This window comes from Beta vulgaris, chromosome 3, assembly GCF_026745355.1.
Source record: "Beta vulgaris subsp. vulgaris cultivar EL10 chromosome 3, EL10.2, whole genome shotgun sequence".
Lineage (NCBI taxonomy): Eukaryota > Viridiplantae > Streptophyta > Magnoliopsida > Caryophyllales > Amaranthaceae > Beta > Beta vulgaris.
Genome location: NC_079204.1, coordinates 35,764,454 through 35,781,193, shown reverse-complemented (window position 1 = coordinate 35,781,193; position 16,740 = coordinate 35,764,454). Strand labels below are relative to the sequence as shown.

Here is a 16,740-nt window from a genome sequence, read left to right as displayed (position 1 = left end):
CTATATAACCCTCAAGAATAGATTTGCCACCTCCATAACACAAACAAAGTTTAGAGGTGCCACACAAATATCTGAAGATCCACTTCACTGCATCCCAGTGAGGCTTACCCGGATTGGATAAGTATCTACTCACCAAACCAACAGAATGTGCAATATCTGGCCTAGTACACACCATAGCATACATCAAAGAACCAACAACAGAAGAATAAGGAATAGAAGACATACTTGCTTTCTCCTTCTCTGTTGCAGGACAAGCTCTCTTACTTAGCTCTTATTTAGCTTAAAGTGAGCTGCTAATGGTGTACTGACAGGCTTGGCATGCTTCATATTTAACCTCTCAAGCACACGTTCAATATATTTTTCTTGTGATAACCACAACTTTTTAGCTTTCCTATCACGAGCAATCTCCATGCCTAAGATTTGCTTCGTAGGGCCCAAATCTTTCATGTCAAATGACCTGGAAGTCTTTCTTCAAAATGCTAATCATCCCTGCATCTTGTCCAACTATCAGCATATCATCCACATACAAAAGAAGGATAATGAAGTTATCACCGGGGAATTTTCTGAAATACACACAAGGGTATGCAGAAGTTTGTTTATAACCATGACTAGTCATAAACGAATCAAATTTCTTATACCACTGCCTTGGTGCCTGTTTAAGCCCATAAAGACTCTTCTTCAACTTGCAAATAAGTTTCTCTTTCCCCTTTTGCTCAAAGCGTTTGGGTTGCTCCATGTAGATTTCTTCATGCAAGTTACCATGTAAGAAATCAATTTTCACATCAAGCTGCTCCAACTCAAGATCAAGACTTGCAGCTAACCCCAAAATAGTTCTGATAGAATTAGTCATCTTGACAACTGGAGAGAAGATCTCATCAAAATTAATGCCCTTTTTCTGATTGCATCCTTTTACCACCAACCTGGCTTTCCTCTTTACTATCTTCTCACCATCTTTCTTGTTCTTGAAAACCCATCTGTTCTTCAAGACTTTCTTGCCCTTAGGAAACTTATTCACCAACTCATAGTCTGATTTTTCATCAAAGAATCCATCTCCTCTTTCATAGCCTTGAGCCAAAAATCCTTGTCTTCACTAGACATCACTTGTTGGAAACTCTCGAGCTCCCCCTCATCAGTGATTAAGATGTACTCTGAGCTGGGATACTTAGAAGAAGGTTTTCGATCTCTAATTGACCTTCGAACTTGTACATCATCCACCGGCGGGGTAGGTTGCTCCCCATGATCATGAACCTCTTCTTCATCTGGTTGATTATCATCAGGAGCATCATCATGAGTATCATTAAATAATGGTACATCACCACCATCATCAGGTTGTACCTCCTCATTACCTGATATGATTATTAACCTAAGAAGTCTAATAATCAAGTTATGACCTTCAAGAATTTCGAACAAACACTCAAAGTACTCGAACAAGGATATGAATTTATTCAAGAACACTCCTGAACCTTGAATAAAGACTCTTAAACACTCTTAAACCACTCCTGGAATTAAGATGTTTAACACTAAGTATTCAACACTCCTTAAGAATAATTAATGGTTTTTCAATTGTAAGCATACAAGCACACAATTAAAGAAGATCGAAAATAACTAAAACAACTCTACTTTATTGAACGAAAATCAACTCCCTTATATAGGGTACAACTTATCCTACTTTAACTAGGAAAACATAAACTTATCCTACTCCTACTTTACTTTAGTCTCCTAATTAGACTCCTAAAGATAACATGTACAAGTCACATGTTTATCTTTTTAACAACTTTAAAACATAAAACATAAAGATAAACATAGCAATCTTAATAGAACTAGGATTCTATGTAGCAAGCTAGGAGTAATCCTAATAAGACTAGGACTCCTCTTCACTCCTTTCCACGCCATTCTCTAGGTTCCATGTTAGCACACAAGCTAAGACTTGGTTCTTGTTCTTGATTTGAAACCCTAAAGTTTATGGTCAAGTCAATAGGCTCATGATTAACAAGTGCCTTTGCATCCATATCATTCTCCCCCTCCACAAAAGAATTTGCCTTCAAATTTCATCATCATAGTAAGGAGATAGATCACCCACATTGAAAGTAGCACTTACATTCCCATACTCATCTGGTAAATCAATTTTGTAAGCACTATCTCCAATGACTCCAACAACCTCAAATGGTCCATCAGCTCGAGGCATAAGCTTGTTCTTCCTTTTGCTAGGAAACCTCTCTTTCCTCAAATGTATCCATACAAGATCACCAACCTTGAACTTAGGTTGTTTGCGCCCCTTTTAGCCCTTGTCTTGTATTGGATGTTCATCTTTTCAATCCTTGCTTCACTTGTCACAAGTTTTGTTGAATGCTTCTAACTCTTCTTTGCATCCATGTGTATCTCATGTTAGGCATTGCAACAAAATCAATAGGAAGTAAAGGATTAATACCATACACTACCTCAAATGGTGAATGAGATGTAGTAGAAGAATGTGCCCTATTATAAGCAAATTCTGCATGAGCAAGCTTGATATCCCAATCCTTTTGAGTCTTACTCACCAATCCCCTTAGCAAAGCTCCTAAAGTGCGATTGTTACCTCAGTTTGGCCATCGGTTTGAGGATGATGACTTGTACTAAAGAGTAACTTAGTACCTAGCATGCTCCACAAACACCTCCAAAAGTGACTTAGGAATTTTGAATCCCTATCAGAGACAATACTCCTTGGTATTCTATGTAGTTTAATGATCTCTCTAAAGTATAAATCAGCTACATGTGAGGCATCATCAGTTTTATGCATAGGAACAAAGTGAGCCATCTTAGAGAAACGATTTACCACTACCATAATAGCATCTTTCCCTCTTTGAGTTCGAGGCAACCCTACTATAAAATCCATGCTCACACTATCCCATGGTTGATTAGGTACTGGCAAAGGTGTATAGATACCTTTATGGAAAATACTCTTAGACTTTTGGCAAGTAGCACAATGAGTAACCACCAAGTGAACATCCTTTACCATGTGTGGCCAATAGAAGTTCTCTTGCAATGTATCTAGAGTCTTCTTTACTCCAAAATGTCCAGCAACTCCTCCACTATGAACCTCCCTTACTAGAAGTCTTCTTACACCACACTTAGGCACCATAACTTGTTTCCTTTGAAAAAAAACCTTCATGTAATACATAAGAACCATCTTGTCGAACCATTTTGTCTTTGAAATCCACATCTTCATTGTATAGCTCCTTTAAATGCTCGAACCCTAGGACTTGTGCATCCACAATAGACAACAAATAGGAACGCCTAGACAATGCATCTGCTACTATGTTTGTCTTACCCTCTTTATACCTTGAAGAGAATGTAAATGATTGGAGAAACTCCACCCACTTAGCATGTCTATGATTGAGTTTTTGTTGTCTATGAATGTACTTTAATGCTTCGTGATCAGAATAAAGTATGCATGGTTTGGGTCTAAGATAATGTGACCAATGATCTAATGCACGAACAATGGCATAAAATCTCTATCATAGTTAGAATAATTGAGTTTAGCTCCACTCAATTTCTCACTAAAGTATGAAATTGGCCTTTTCTCTTGTAATAGAACAGCTCCAATTCCTACTCCACTTGCATCACATTCCACTTCAAAGAGTTTATGGAAATCAGGTAAAGCTAAAACAGGTGCACAACATAACTTACCTTTTATATCATCAAATGCTTGTTATGCTAAAGAAGTCCATGTAAACTCTCCTTTCTTCATCAATTCTGTGATAGGTACCATGATAGAAGAGAAGTTCCGAATGAACCTTCTATAAAAGGATGCCAAACCATGAAAGCTACGACATTCAAGACATTCTTAGGTGCTATCCATGTTGAAATTGCTTTACTTATCAGGATCAACATGTACTCCTTCTTGTGACACAATATACCCTAAAAACGCCACCTTGTTTACAAGAAACTCACACTTCTCTAGTTTTCCATAAAGCTTTTGTTCTCTTAATTTGATGAATAGTTGCGCAAAGTGAGCCAATGTTCTTCCACATCTTGCTATAGATTAGTATATCATCCAAATAAACAACTACAAATTTATTAAGGAAAGGACGAAGTACCTCATTCATTAGCCTCATAAAGGAACTAGGGCATTGCATAAGCCAAAGGGATGACCATCCACTCATACAACCCTTGCTTGTCTTGAAAGCTGTTTTCCACTCATCTCCTTCCCTAATCCTCATTTGATGATAACCACTTCGAAGATCAATCTTAGAAAAGATTGAAGCACCATGTAATTCATCCAACATATCCTCCAATCTAGGCATAGGAAACCTATACTTCACTGTTATGTTGTTTACTGCTCTACTATCTATGCACATCCTCCATGTTCCATCTTTCTTAGGAACTAAAAAGCTGGCACAGCACATGGACTCATCTTTCCCTTACATAACCTCTTCAATTACTCTTCTATTTGCGTTGCAACTCCTTAGAAGCCACTGGATCACATCTATAAGCAGGTTTGTTAGGTAATGGTGCGCCAGGAACAAGATCAATGCATGTTCTTCCCCTTAAAGGTGGAAGGCCTTGTGGTAACTCGTCTGGAAACACATCTTTGAACTCATGCATCAAAGTTTCTAAGTGATCATTGTTATGTACCTTAACACTTGTATTCACTTGCTTCACAACCAAAGCATAAGCACAACCTCCTTTTTCTACCTCATGTTCGAACTCTTTTGCATTTAGAAAGTAACTTGGGTCTTAGGTGTTGTTTAGGCGCCACTTGAGTAGGGTTTAGAGGATGTAATCTAACCCTTTTTGAACCAACCAATACAGAATAACATTGGTGTCCCCTTCATGAATAACCTTCCTATCAAATTGCCATGGTCTTCCAAGTAGAAGATGGCATGCACTCATAGGTAAGATATCACACCATAACTCATCCTTGTAGCTTCCAATAGAGATGAAATAAGGCTTGTTTCTTCACTCTCATGCCAGTGCTATCATCTAACCAACTCAACTTGTAGGGTTTAGGGTGTGCCCTTGTGATTAGATTGAGTTTAGACACCACTTCAGCTGCAATAACTTAGTGCAAGAACCACTATCTATTATTACATTACAATTATACTCACCTACCTTGCATCTAGTATGGAAAAGATTCTCCCTTTGTGCCATGTTAGGTGTGTGATCCACATGTAAGGTGCGCCTAATCACTCCAAGAAGCCTTGAATCATCTTCTGCAAAAGCATCCTCTTCTTCATCATCTTCCCCCATGCTTTGCTCCTCTTCAGGGATGAATTCATACCTCTCTTCTTCTTTTTGCAAGTCTAAGTATTGCCTCATGGTAAGAGCTTTCATGGTAAGACAATTGCTTGCTATGTGCCCCCTTCCTTGACACTTGAAACATTTTCTCAATTCCTCAAACTTCTCCTTAGGTACGGCCACCTTAGTTTTCTCCATAGGAGTGTCTTCCTTAGGTGTGAAACTAGGTTTAGTGTTGTCGGACCACTTTGTGTAGGAAGTAGTAGCCTTCCCTTTTGTGTTAGGATCATACCTAGGTGTGTAGGCGCCCTTAGGTTTCTCCTCTTTGTCATGCTCTTCAAACTTCATAGCTAGCTTAGTCACATCCTCGAAAGTATGGTAGGAAGAAACTTCAACTCTCTTAGCTATGCTTCTATTCAACCCTTTAATGTACCTTGCTGTTTTGTGCTTATCTTTCTCCACTATATCACATATGAGGCCTAGCTTTTCAAACTCCATAGTGTATTCATGTACACTTAGGCTACCTTGGCTTATGGATGTAAGCCTTATGAATTGCCTTTGTTCATAATCATCGGCAAAAACTTATCTTTAAGCTTCCCTTTAACTTCTCCCAACTACATAGCTTGGTTTGTTTTTCTTGGCTCTTTGTGCGTGCAATCCTTCAAGCCAAATCCCAGCATATTTCATGATCTTATGCAGCAACTTTGAATTTTTTCGATCATCAAAGCCCCTATACTCACTTACCTTCTCTAGTTGTCGAATCCACTCAACAAGTCCTCAGGCTTGCCTTCACCAGTGTAATCCTCAAGTTTCAATCCTTTATCATCTGGATAAGTGTTCTTTGGTGGGCGTGAATCAACTTCATCCCCTTCATCCTCCGAGTGTGCGCCTATGTATGACACACTATTGGGATTGAGTCTCTTGGTGATGATGTCTGCCATAGCATCTAGGCGTGCATCCTTCTTGGTGATGATGTCTGCCATAGCATCTAGGCGTGCATCTACCTTCTTTGAATGGCTAATTAACTCATTCATAGCCTTAACTAAGTTATCTACCTCGGACGACATAGTTAAGTTGTCTCCAAGTACTCCCTACACCTTTCTTGATCCTAAAGATTGGATCTTGATGCAATCTTGGATGTTTTTATGGATCTTGGATGTTTTTCTTTCACCAATCAATATAATATTGTAGTACTTTGATGAAACTTTATGAAAAATCAAGAATCTTGAAAAAAAGATTGGATCTTTAAGACTTTCTTGAAGATCTAATACACCCCCTATTCGAAAAATTACGGACTTTTAATGGATGAAACCTTAGCTCTTGATACCACTTGATATGATTATTAACCTAAGAAGTCTAATAATCAAGTTATGACCTTCAAGAATTTCGAACAAACACTCAAAGTACTCGAACAAGGATATGAATTTATTCAAGAACACTCCTGAACCTTGAATAGAGACTCTTAAACACTCTTAAACCACTCCTGGAATTAAGATGTTTAACACTAAGTATTCAACACTCCTGAAGAATAATTAATGGTTTTTCAATTGTAAGCATACAAGCAAACAATTAAAGAAGATCGAAAATAACTAAAACAACTCTACTTTATTGAACGAAAATCAACTCCCTTATATAGGGTACAACTTATCCTACTTTAACTAGGAAAACATAAACTTATCCTACTCCTACTTTACTTTAGACTCCTAATTAGACTCCTAAAGATAACATGTACAAGTCACATGTTTATCTTTTTAACAACTTTAAAACATAAAACATAAAGATAAACATAGCAATCCTAATAGAACTAGGATTCTATGTAGCAAGCTAGGAGTAATCCTAATAAGACTAGGACTCCTCTTCACTCCTTTCCACGCCATTCTCTAGGTACCATGTTAGCACACAAGCTAAGACTTGGTTCTTGTTCTTGATTTGAAACCCTAAAGTTTCCATGGTCAAGTCAATAGGCTCATGATTAACAAGTGCCTTTGCATCCATATCATTACCATCATGTGTTTCTTCAATATTCTCATGTGTTGGTTGTTCAACAGAAATAGAAATAGGAACAGAAGAATCATCAGTAGTATCAACAAATGAATCTGAGTTAGTGCGATACCTTGGACTCAGAAGATCTGCACCCTTTTCGTGCTCAAAGAATACCACGTCTCTGCTTCTCACTACCTTCTGTTTCTCGGGATCATAGAGCCTAAACCCATACTCTTCATCACCATAGCCAACAAACACACATGGAGTAGTTTTAGAATCAAGCTTCGATCTATGTTCTTTCGACACATGCATGTATGCCTTGCATTCAAAGACTCAAAGATGTGAATATGTGGGATCGCATCCCTTTCATGCTCTCTCGGGAATGTCGAGGCCCAAAGGAATAGATGGAGAACAATTGATCAGATAAACTGCAGTTTGCACTGCTTCTGCCCAAAATGACTTTGGTAGATCACACATCTTTAACATACACCTCACTTTCTCCACAATGGTTCTGTTCATCCTCTCTGCAACACCATTATGTTGAGGAGTGCCAGGAACAGTCTTCACATGTCGAATACCATGCCATGAACAATAATTCTTAAACTCATGTGAAGTATACTCACCCCCATTGTCAGAACGAAGACACTTCAATTTTCTTTCCGTCTCCCTCTCCACCATAGCATGAAATTTCTGGAATGTTTCAAACACTTTGCTCTTAGTCTTCAACATGTAGACCCAATTTTTCCTAATAGCATCATCAATGAAAGTGACAAAGTATCTGCTGCCACCATTAGACTCCACTTCAATGGGACCACAAGCATTAGAGTGAACAAGCTCAAGCTTCGCTTGCCTCCTAGTAGATTTCCTTGAAAACGAAGCTCTATGTTGCTTGCCTGCCAAATAATGATCACAAGGGTCAAGTGCAATTGTAGTATAACAGGAATGAGAGTTTTACCTACTAGACACTTTAAACCCTTGTCACTCATGTGTCCCAATCTGCGATGCCACAAGTTAGGAGAATTCTTCTCTTCTACTGCAATGAGCTCACCACAACATACACTCAAATATGTTTTGTACAAAGAGCAACACAACTCGCCTCGTGCAACTGTCATAGAACCCTTGGACAATTTCCATTTGCCATTACCAAAAGTGTGTTTGAATCCTTCTTGATCAAGAATATTAGCAGACAACAAGTTAAGGTGTATATCAGGAATATGGCGCATATTCTTCAATGTAAGCATGCACCCAACACTAGTCTTCACACGAATATCATAGCCCAACAATGTTAGCTGAGCTCTTGTTCCCCATCTTCACACTACCAAAATCACCAGATTAATAGTTTATGAAATACTCCCTTTTGGGAACACAATGGTATGAAGCACCTGAATCTACAAGCCACTGTGTATCTGAACTTTCTACATGATGACACTCACTAGTTGCACAAATCAAAGTGACCTCATCATCACTGCTCTTAGCAGCGGTTGCTGCAGTATTTTTATCATCTCCCTCCTTTTGTGAATCATGCTTCTTCCTTTGTTCTCTTTTCAAGCGGAAACAATATTTCTTGATATGTCCGGGCTTCTTGCAGTAATGACATGTAGCCACATTTCTGCCATCACTGGATTTGGACCGACTCCTTGAGTTACCATAGCCGTTGGGACCCTGACTCTTGCTTCTTCCTCTGTTCTCCATAACAAGAGCATGTGAATTGTCAACTCCCATCTCCTTACTTCTGATCTCTTCATTAAACATGCTTTCTTTAATCACATCCAAAGATAAAACACCATCAGGAGCAGAGTTACTAATAGTCACAACCAAGGTCTCCCAACTATCTGGCAAAGAACTCAACAAGAACAAAGCCTGCAACTCATCATCAAGAACAATCTTCATAGTAGTCAACTTGTTAATAATATCCTGGAAGTCACTAAGATGCTCAGAAACAGACTTTCCACCTTTCAGTTTTAAATTAACAAGTCTTTTAATCAATGAAGCTTTGTTATGAGCAGTTTTCCTTTCATAAAGACCTTCCAACTTCTTCCACAAATCATAAGGGTCGGACTCTTGTCACACATGGTTGAATATGCTAATGTCAACCCATTACCTAATAGTCCCCAAAGTATTTCTTTTCAACTTTACCCAATCTTTTTCTTCCATTTTATCTGGTTTAGATGGTTTAGAAACACTACCATCAGAGTTGGTGACAGTTTCAATTGGGTCATACAAGTCCTTGTAATATAACAAGTCCTCCATCATAGGTCTTCGGATGGAATAATTGGTTGATGTCAATTTAACCATTGAATTACCTCCACTACCACCAGCAGACTCCATAACAATGGTCAAATTTAATATCCGGCTCTGATACCCAGTTGTAAGGATTGGAATGGGGGTCACAAGGACACCCACAATGTCACACACAAGACAATTAACCAATAATTGAATCCAATGAACCCAAAATTTGTCAAGCAACCAATTCACCAAGATAACCAACAATATTGCAATATATAATCAGCAATAAAACAGTAACGAAATGCAACGATAACCGGAAGAAATAATAACAAACAACACACACGAATTATACGTGGAAAACCCCTTCGATGTAAAGGATAAAACCACGGGACCGTTTAAGGAGTCCACCCTATACTTATCTTATTGATAAATTGAGAGAAAAAGAACCCAAATCAGTCAATAAAGGTTCATACACCCACCAACAATCACCAAGAACAATAAGAGATCAAAGAATAACAATAAAGTGAAAGAATATCACCAAAACAACAGTTCTTTTTCCAGAGGCAATTCCCGATGACCCGGAGCTTGAATTGACAATCCGAACGGTCAGAATGTAGCCCCGTGTCTTCCCAACAAGCTGACAATATTTCAACAAAATCTAACGGTGGGATCTTCACCGGCAACCAAAACACTAGGAGTGTGCTGAAGAAAAACGAGCAGAACAACACCCTTGGAACTCTCTAGTTTCCTCTCTTTTGTGTGTGTCTCTAATCTGAAAAGTTGCTGCCCTCTTTTTACCCACTAAGTGTTTTCAGCAAAAGCCTCTACAAGCTTGTCTTAGAAGCCACTAAAAAAACCATGTCAAAATGGACCCAAAAAATAAGACATAATATGTCCATCATAAAAGCCCACAATACATGTGACCCAAAAAGCAATAAAGATATTGCAAGATGGGCTGGACCCATAACACTAGAGGCTCATGCAGTGGGCATATCAGCCACGGGGATTGGCATACCTCTTCTCTCTTTGTATTGGTCCTCTTAGTAGTCTTAGATTTTGCCTTAGTTTATTACTTAGTAGTTACCTCTATTCCGTAATCTAGCAGTTTCTAGGACAGGGTAAATGTAAATCAAGAACTGTTGTTGAGGTAGATATCTTTGGTTCTTGAAAGCCAAATGACTTTTTTGACTGTAGTATGTACATGAATGTGTTTTTCGCATGGCTGGAAGTAGTATTCACATACTCTGTTTCTTTGCAGTACATGAGGTGCTTGGCCTGAAGGTATCAGACTATCAAACCATATTTTATAAACTTCATCAACAGTTCATGTGTATGAAAATTTAAGCACCCATCAAGTGCATATACACTAGTTTGTTTTATGCTACAAAACAAAGGTCCGACTTTCTGCATATGCTTAAGATACTACGTTTTTTTTTATTCTTTTGGCGAATAGTCGTTCAATTTCTTTTGAAAAAGCAACATAAAGCTAGAAGCTAACAACAAACAAGATAGGTAAACTTCAAATAATACTTTATCTTTGACAATATTTTTATATACAAAAATGGTGACATAATTACTTATAGCTGATCACAGTTCTCCGAAAATGTAATCACTGATCACTGATCAGAATATATACAACTGATTGCAGCTCTCTGCCCGAAACTGTTGTCATCGACCACCTAAAGAAGTAATTGAAACACCATTAACAGAATAACAATCAAGACCATTTTGTTGCGTTCCATTCAAAGAAGCAATTCTCCTTTGTGTGAACCCAGGTTGTGTTGGACGAGGAAGATCTGTAACTTCACTCTCTATCATGGAAACAACCGTGGTAATGCTTGGTCTATCTTCAGGAAATTCTTGCAGGGACAATAGTCCTACATGAATGCACCTCAAAATCTCTGCTTGGGTGGCAGAGTCAAAAATCGCTGGATCAATCAATGACAAAATGTTGTCCTCATTCCACAAGTTCCATGCCTGAAACCGTAGAAACGATGAAATCAAATAGTAAATACACAATTTTATGCACAGAATCAAAGCGAAACAAAGTAAATGCACATAATTATATAAAACCATGTCATACCATCTGCCAACCATTATGTCTATACAACATTATCGTACATGAACAGACCTATTACATGTGGAAATAATAGCCTAATAGGATAATATCTTACATGTCCTATGAGGCTTAAAGACTCCTCATCCTTGAAGCTACTGTTCCTTCTTCCACTTACAATCTCTAGTAGCAGCACCCCAAAGCTGAACACATCTGACTTTTCTGAAAACCGACCTTCCATTGCATACTCTGGAGCCATATAACCACTGCATTTTAAGCAGCACAAAGTGTTCAAGCATTAGTTCTATGCTTAGCTAAAATTTAAAAGAGCATTTATTGGTAATATATGTATGAGCAGTAACTCACTATGTGCCGACAATCCTTTTGGTGTCACCTTGGTCTTGGTTGCCTCCGAATATTCTCGCCATGCCAAAGTCTGATATCTTTGGATTGAGATTGTTATCCAACAAAATGTTGCTTGCTTTAAGATCTCTATGGATAATCCTTAATCTAGAATCTCTATGAAGGTAAAGGAGACCTCTACTTATTGCTTTGATTATATTGAAGCGCTTCTTCCAGTCCAAATGTTCCCTATCAGAGAGAGCTGAGTAAAAATACACACATTAAACAACATTAGAACATTAAATGCATCACGTTTTAAAAATCACAAATTAAATTATTGAATAATCATCACAAGAGTCTCATAAATCATAAGTTATGGTGCTAACCGAAGAGGAGTGCATCCAAGCTCTTATTTGGCATGTATTCGTACACCAACAATTTCTCTTCTCCTTCTATGCAGCAGCCCAACAGTCTCACGAGATTTCTATTTTGAAGTTTCGAGATCATAACCACTTCGTTCATAAATTCTTGTAGACCTTGTCCTGATCCTCTTGAGAGTCTTTTTACAGCTACTTCTTGTCCATCTTCCAATTTTCCCTACAAAAGGTCATATTGTTTTAAGAAACATATCCTTGACATGTATATTAGTCACCTAACTCTACTTTAGTAAAAGCCATTACTTCACCTTGTATACAGGACCAAAACCACCCTGTCCTAGCTTTTGCTTTCTGAAAAGTTATCCGTCGCAATTACCAAATTTTCAAACGTCAACAATGGTAAATCTTGGAATTCAGCATTACTTAACCTAGCACCAGCTATGTTATTACGCCAATTTGCTCCCTTGTTTGCAGCTGTCTTGCCTGCTACAGATTAATCATGTTAATGTTTCTATAAAAAATTGGTAAACTAACCAAATATTTGAAACAATGACAAAAGATTTTACCATATAGTCGATGTAACCACCTCCATAGACCGTACAGAAAGACCACTAAGACAGCTGTACCGATAATCACTATAACTGCAGTAATTACTTTCCATTTACTAGTTTCACCTGCTAATATAACACACATTGACACACATTATCAATCTTAAACTCATTGAATGATTGACATTCCACTTATGTTAAATAACTAACAGAATTAAATAACCAAGCAATCCATAAATCAGCTAAAAGCAAGTATTACATGCCAAAAAAAAAAAAAAAAGCGAGAAGCTGAGAAATGAGAATGCCTTTTAAGACGATCACCTAGTTCTGAATGAGCCAGCCGAATCATAACATCAACACCAACAGGGGAAAAGTCCTGTATGTCAATCAAGCTTCCACTCCAGATCATGCACCCAAAACCTAAATTATAAGCATATGCCAAGCAGGAACAATTTCCTAGGCATTGTTTGCTGCAATCCTCTTCATCATCTGAATCAGACCATGCGGCATTATCTGGTACTTTCACATTACTTATTCGCAAAAATCCATTTTCTTTCCCTCCGATAACCTCACACTGCAAAGGTGTTCTCCGGACACACCCGTTAGTCCAATTCCCCGCACTCCATTCTTGGTTATTCCTTGGTTCAAACCCCCTCAAGCAACTACAAATTGGTGACATATTTGAGTTGCAACTCCCGAATTCTCCGCACTTTCCATGACGATCACACTCATATTGTAGGGACTGCCATTGTACTGTCCAGTCCCCTTCATCATCTTCCCAATCTTTTCTTATCAGCATACCGTCATAAGTCAATACATAGTGTTCAGTAACTCTTTGGCTCGCCGAAGAATATGAAAGCCTAATTGTGCCTTCATTGTCATTTTGAAGACTGAATCCAGCATCCTGTGCAGAATAGAACATAGCCTTAACACCCATAAACATACGACCATCCCAAGGTCCAGAACGCCAAGAAGGGCGATCACCATCCCAGATAAAAAATTCAGAAAGGCTGCGACGGTAGATGCCAGCAGTAAAGTGTCCATTTGATAGATTTGAAGGACTATTCCAGGATGCAAGCATAGGGTTCACACTTGTATTCCCATCAGATTTTAGAACCATATGTAACAACAACGAGTCTGTAGGATGGTCAAAACTCTGCCACATGACATTCCCACTGGCATTTGATTGTAGAACAAGGTTTCCTGTATCTAAAATGCGAGCAACATTTACCTCATTATTAGCTGTTATGTTTGATGACCAAATGCTCTTGTTTTTTCCATCCAAGAGTTGAAGATTTCCATCCTCTGATATCTTGATCAGCCCAGAAGAATCATTAAGTGGGTTTTCCTTGTTGGCTACCCATACCACTTCTAAGTTGTTATCAGCAAGCTCCTTATTATACCAGATTCCAACATAGCGATTTGTCGAGTTAATGGGGCTGAAAAAACCAAACTTGAATATGGCTGCACTAGACTCTAATGTTTCTGGGTCTATTAGAAAATGAGTACTAGTAATATCACCTCGAATTGTACTAAACTCAATGACTCGAAACCAAGCGAGGAAGAGCACAATGGTGTTCACATAACCCATGAAAAGGAGCAGTAAAGCTTGAAAGAAACAGAGCTTGAAATGTTTAAGATATCACCCCAAAACTTAGTCTTCGTTTTGTAAAAGTCGAGAGGTTGTTAGGGGATCATTTTTGTGGTTATAGCATACATAGCGTAGAAGCGGCTTGTCGGCTATGACTTTTCACCTTTGACTTGCAAAGTTTGCCACGCAACTTTCAAAGTTCGATATTCCATATTCTCATGAATATGCAATGGCATGAATGGCACCCTAAAAGATTTTGGAAGAAAATTTTAACACAGCTTGCTATCATATTATCAAAAAAACAGCCCAAAACAGTAGTAATTTATTGTCTATGGTCTTTATTCTTTAGTTGGGCCTTGATTCTTTGAAGGGGGGAAAATAAATTCGGGACACGGGACCCACAGATTGTGGGAAAGGACTTTTGAATTTATGATGTGCTGTTCTGAGCTAGAGGCCTGGGGCCTTTTACTTTTTTTTAAAAAAAAAAAGTTTTTTAAGGGCTTTGTTTCCCATTTCATTTTTTTTTCTATCTCTATCCAATTTGTCTTGTACTACATGTGTATACCTTGTGGTATTAAAGTTCTGAAATTTTTTTCTTTTTATTTTATTTTATCTTGTTGTAAAGTTGAAAATTATTTAAATATTAATTAAACATCATATATAAATAAAAAAGTTATATCCTCATATTTGTGTCTAACTTAGAATGAAAAATTGCATAATATTAATTTAATAACTCATACGGAAAGTTGACAAGTATAGGTACTTAGTAGTATTACATACCATGTATAAAAATTAATTGATAGCTTAGTTTATTTGAAATTTTTATGTAGTACTTCCTCGTTCTTTTTCCTTTGCAATAATTGAATTTTTTTTTTACACTACTCACCCACCATCCTTGATATATTATGATGTTTACATAAGGAAAAATATAATCATATGGGGTCTTGTTAGATTCGTCTCCATATATACATTCAGTATATCAAATTTTTTATAATATTTACTAAAAAAAACCTCAAATATTAATAGTTCAAGTTTTGCATTATAGTTTTAGTTTTTTTAAAAAAAATATAGTACTCTGACGTTTTTTCGGCCCCTAGTAACAAAAGTTTCAAGATCCGTCACTGATGAATGACATCATGGTATGCTCTCCTTTATCAAGCTTAGAGCTATTAGCAAAAATATAGCAAGTATACAATCTGTACTTTTAGGTGTAAGTGTCCAAATGTAGTATGTTAGTAAATGTTGTGATATTTCTATTATTTTAAAACACATGAAGTATTTACCTATGTGTCAAAGCAATTGACAAAAATCTCCAAGCTTGTCATTTTTGGAATTTTTTTTTATGACCCACTTATTTATACCATTCACTAGGGGAAAAAAGAATGGGATGCGCTGGAAAGGCTGCGTATTCTTCAAAACGCAACCCTTCTTTCTTGTAGGGCTGCGGTTTTAAAAAAACGCAGCCCTTCTTACATGTAGGGATGCGTTTTTGAGGAAAAGCGCAACCCTTTTGAAAAGGGTTGCGCTTGTAAAAAAAAACCCAACCCTTCTTACTGTAAAATAGGGTTGCGGTTTTTTAAAAACGCAGCCCTTTATGGGCTTTTTTTTTTAAAAAAATGACTTTAATTTGAAATTGCAAAGCTTTAGGGTTTGTTATTTGAGATTGACCTCTCTCCTCTCCCTCCTCATTTCACGCCTGCCTTGAGTGTCTTCTCTCTCTCCTCTCATCCTCACGTTTGTCTTCTCTCTACCTCCTCTCATCTTCAACCTTCGAACACCTTTCTCCTCTCATCTTCACGCCCATCTTCAGCCTTCGAACGCCTTTCTCCTCTTATCTCCTCCTCTCCTCCTCTAGTTTTCGAATTCAAGAACCCTAAAAACGTCGAAGATCTGGATTCTCTCGCCTTTTTCCGCACCTTCATGGCCCATCCTCCTACGTACTTTTCCGGCAACACCAAACGAATTTCTCCGGCGGCTCATTACTCTCTGCTGAAGCAAAACGTCGACGCTTTGAAGATTATTCAGTTAGGGTTGACGTTGGCGGATTCGAAAGGAAATCTTCCGGATCTTGGAAACCCTAAGTGTAGGTTCATCGTCAGCGCTTGAAGTATAGGTCGGATGGATTTTGTTTTTCAGATCTGGAATTTTTGTTTATTTTTTGCGATTTATCAAATTTGAGATGAAATGTTGATTTTGTAATTTTTAAGAGCTAGAATTTTCGTTAATCGGTTGGTATTTCGTGTTTATTGAGAGAACACGCAACACCAACAACACCAACAACACCAACAGCACCAACAACAACGGTTTGAGTTTGAGACAGTAATTTTTGATTGTTTTTTAAACCTAGGTTTGAGTTTGAGTTTTGTTTAATTTTCAGTTTCGTTTTTGTTCCTTTTTTTT

At 37.8% G+C, this 16,740-nt stretch overlaps 1 pseudogene; it reads right to left on the bottom strand.

Moving 5' to 3' along the window:
* Positions 1 to 10,935: 10,935 nt before the first annotated feature.
* On the bottom strand, positions 10,936 to 14,562 carry LOC104884599 (G-type lectin S-receptor-like serine/threonine-protein kinase At1g11330; annotated as a pseudogene).
* Positions 14,563 to 16,740: the final 2,178 nt, after the last annotated feature.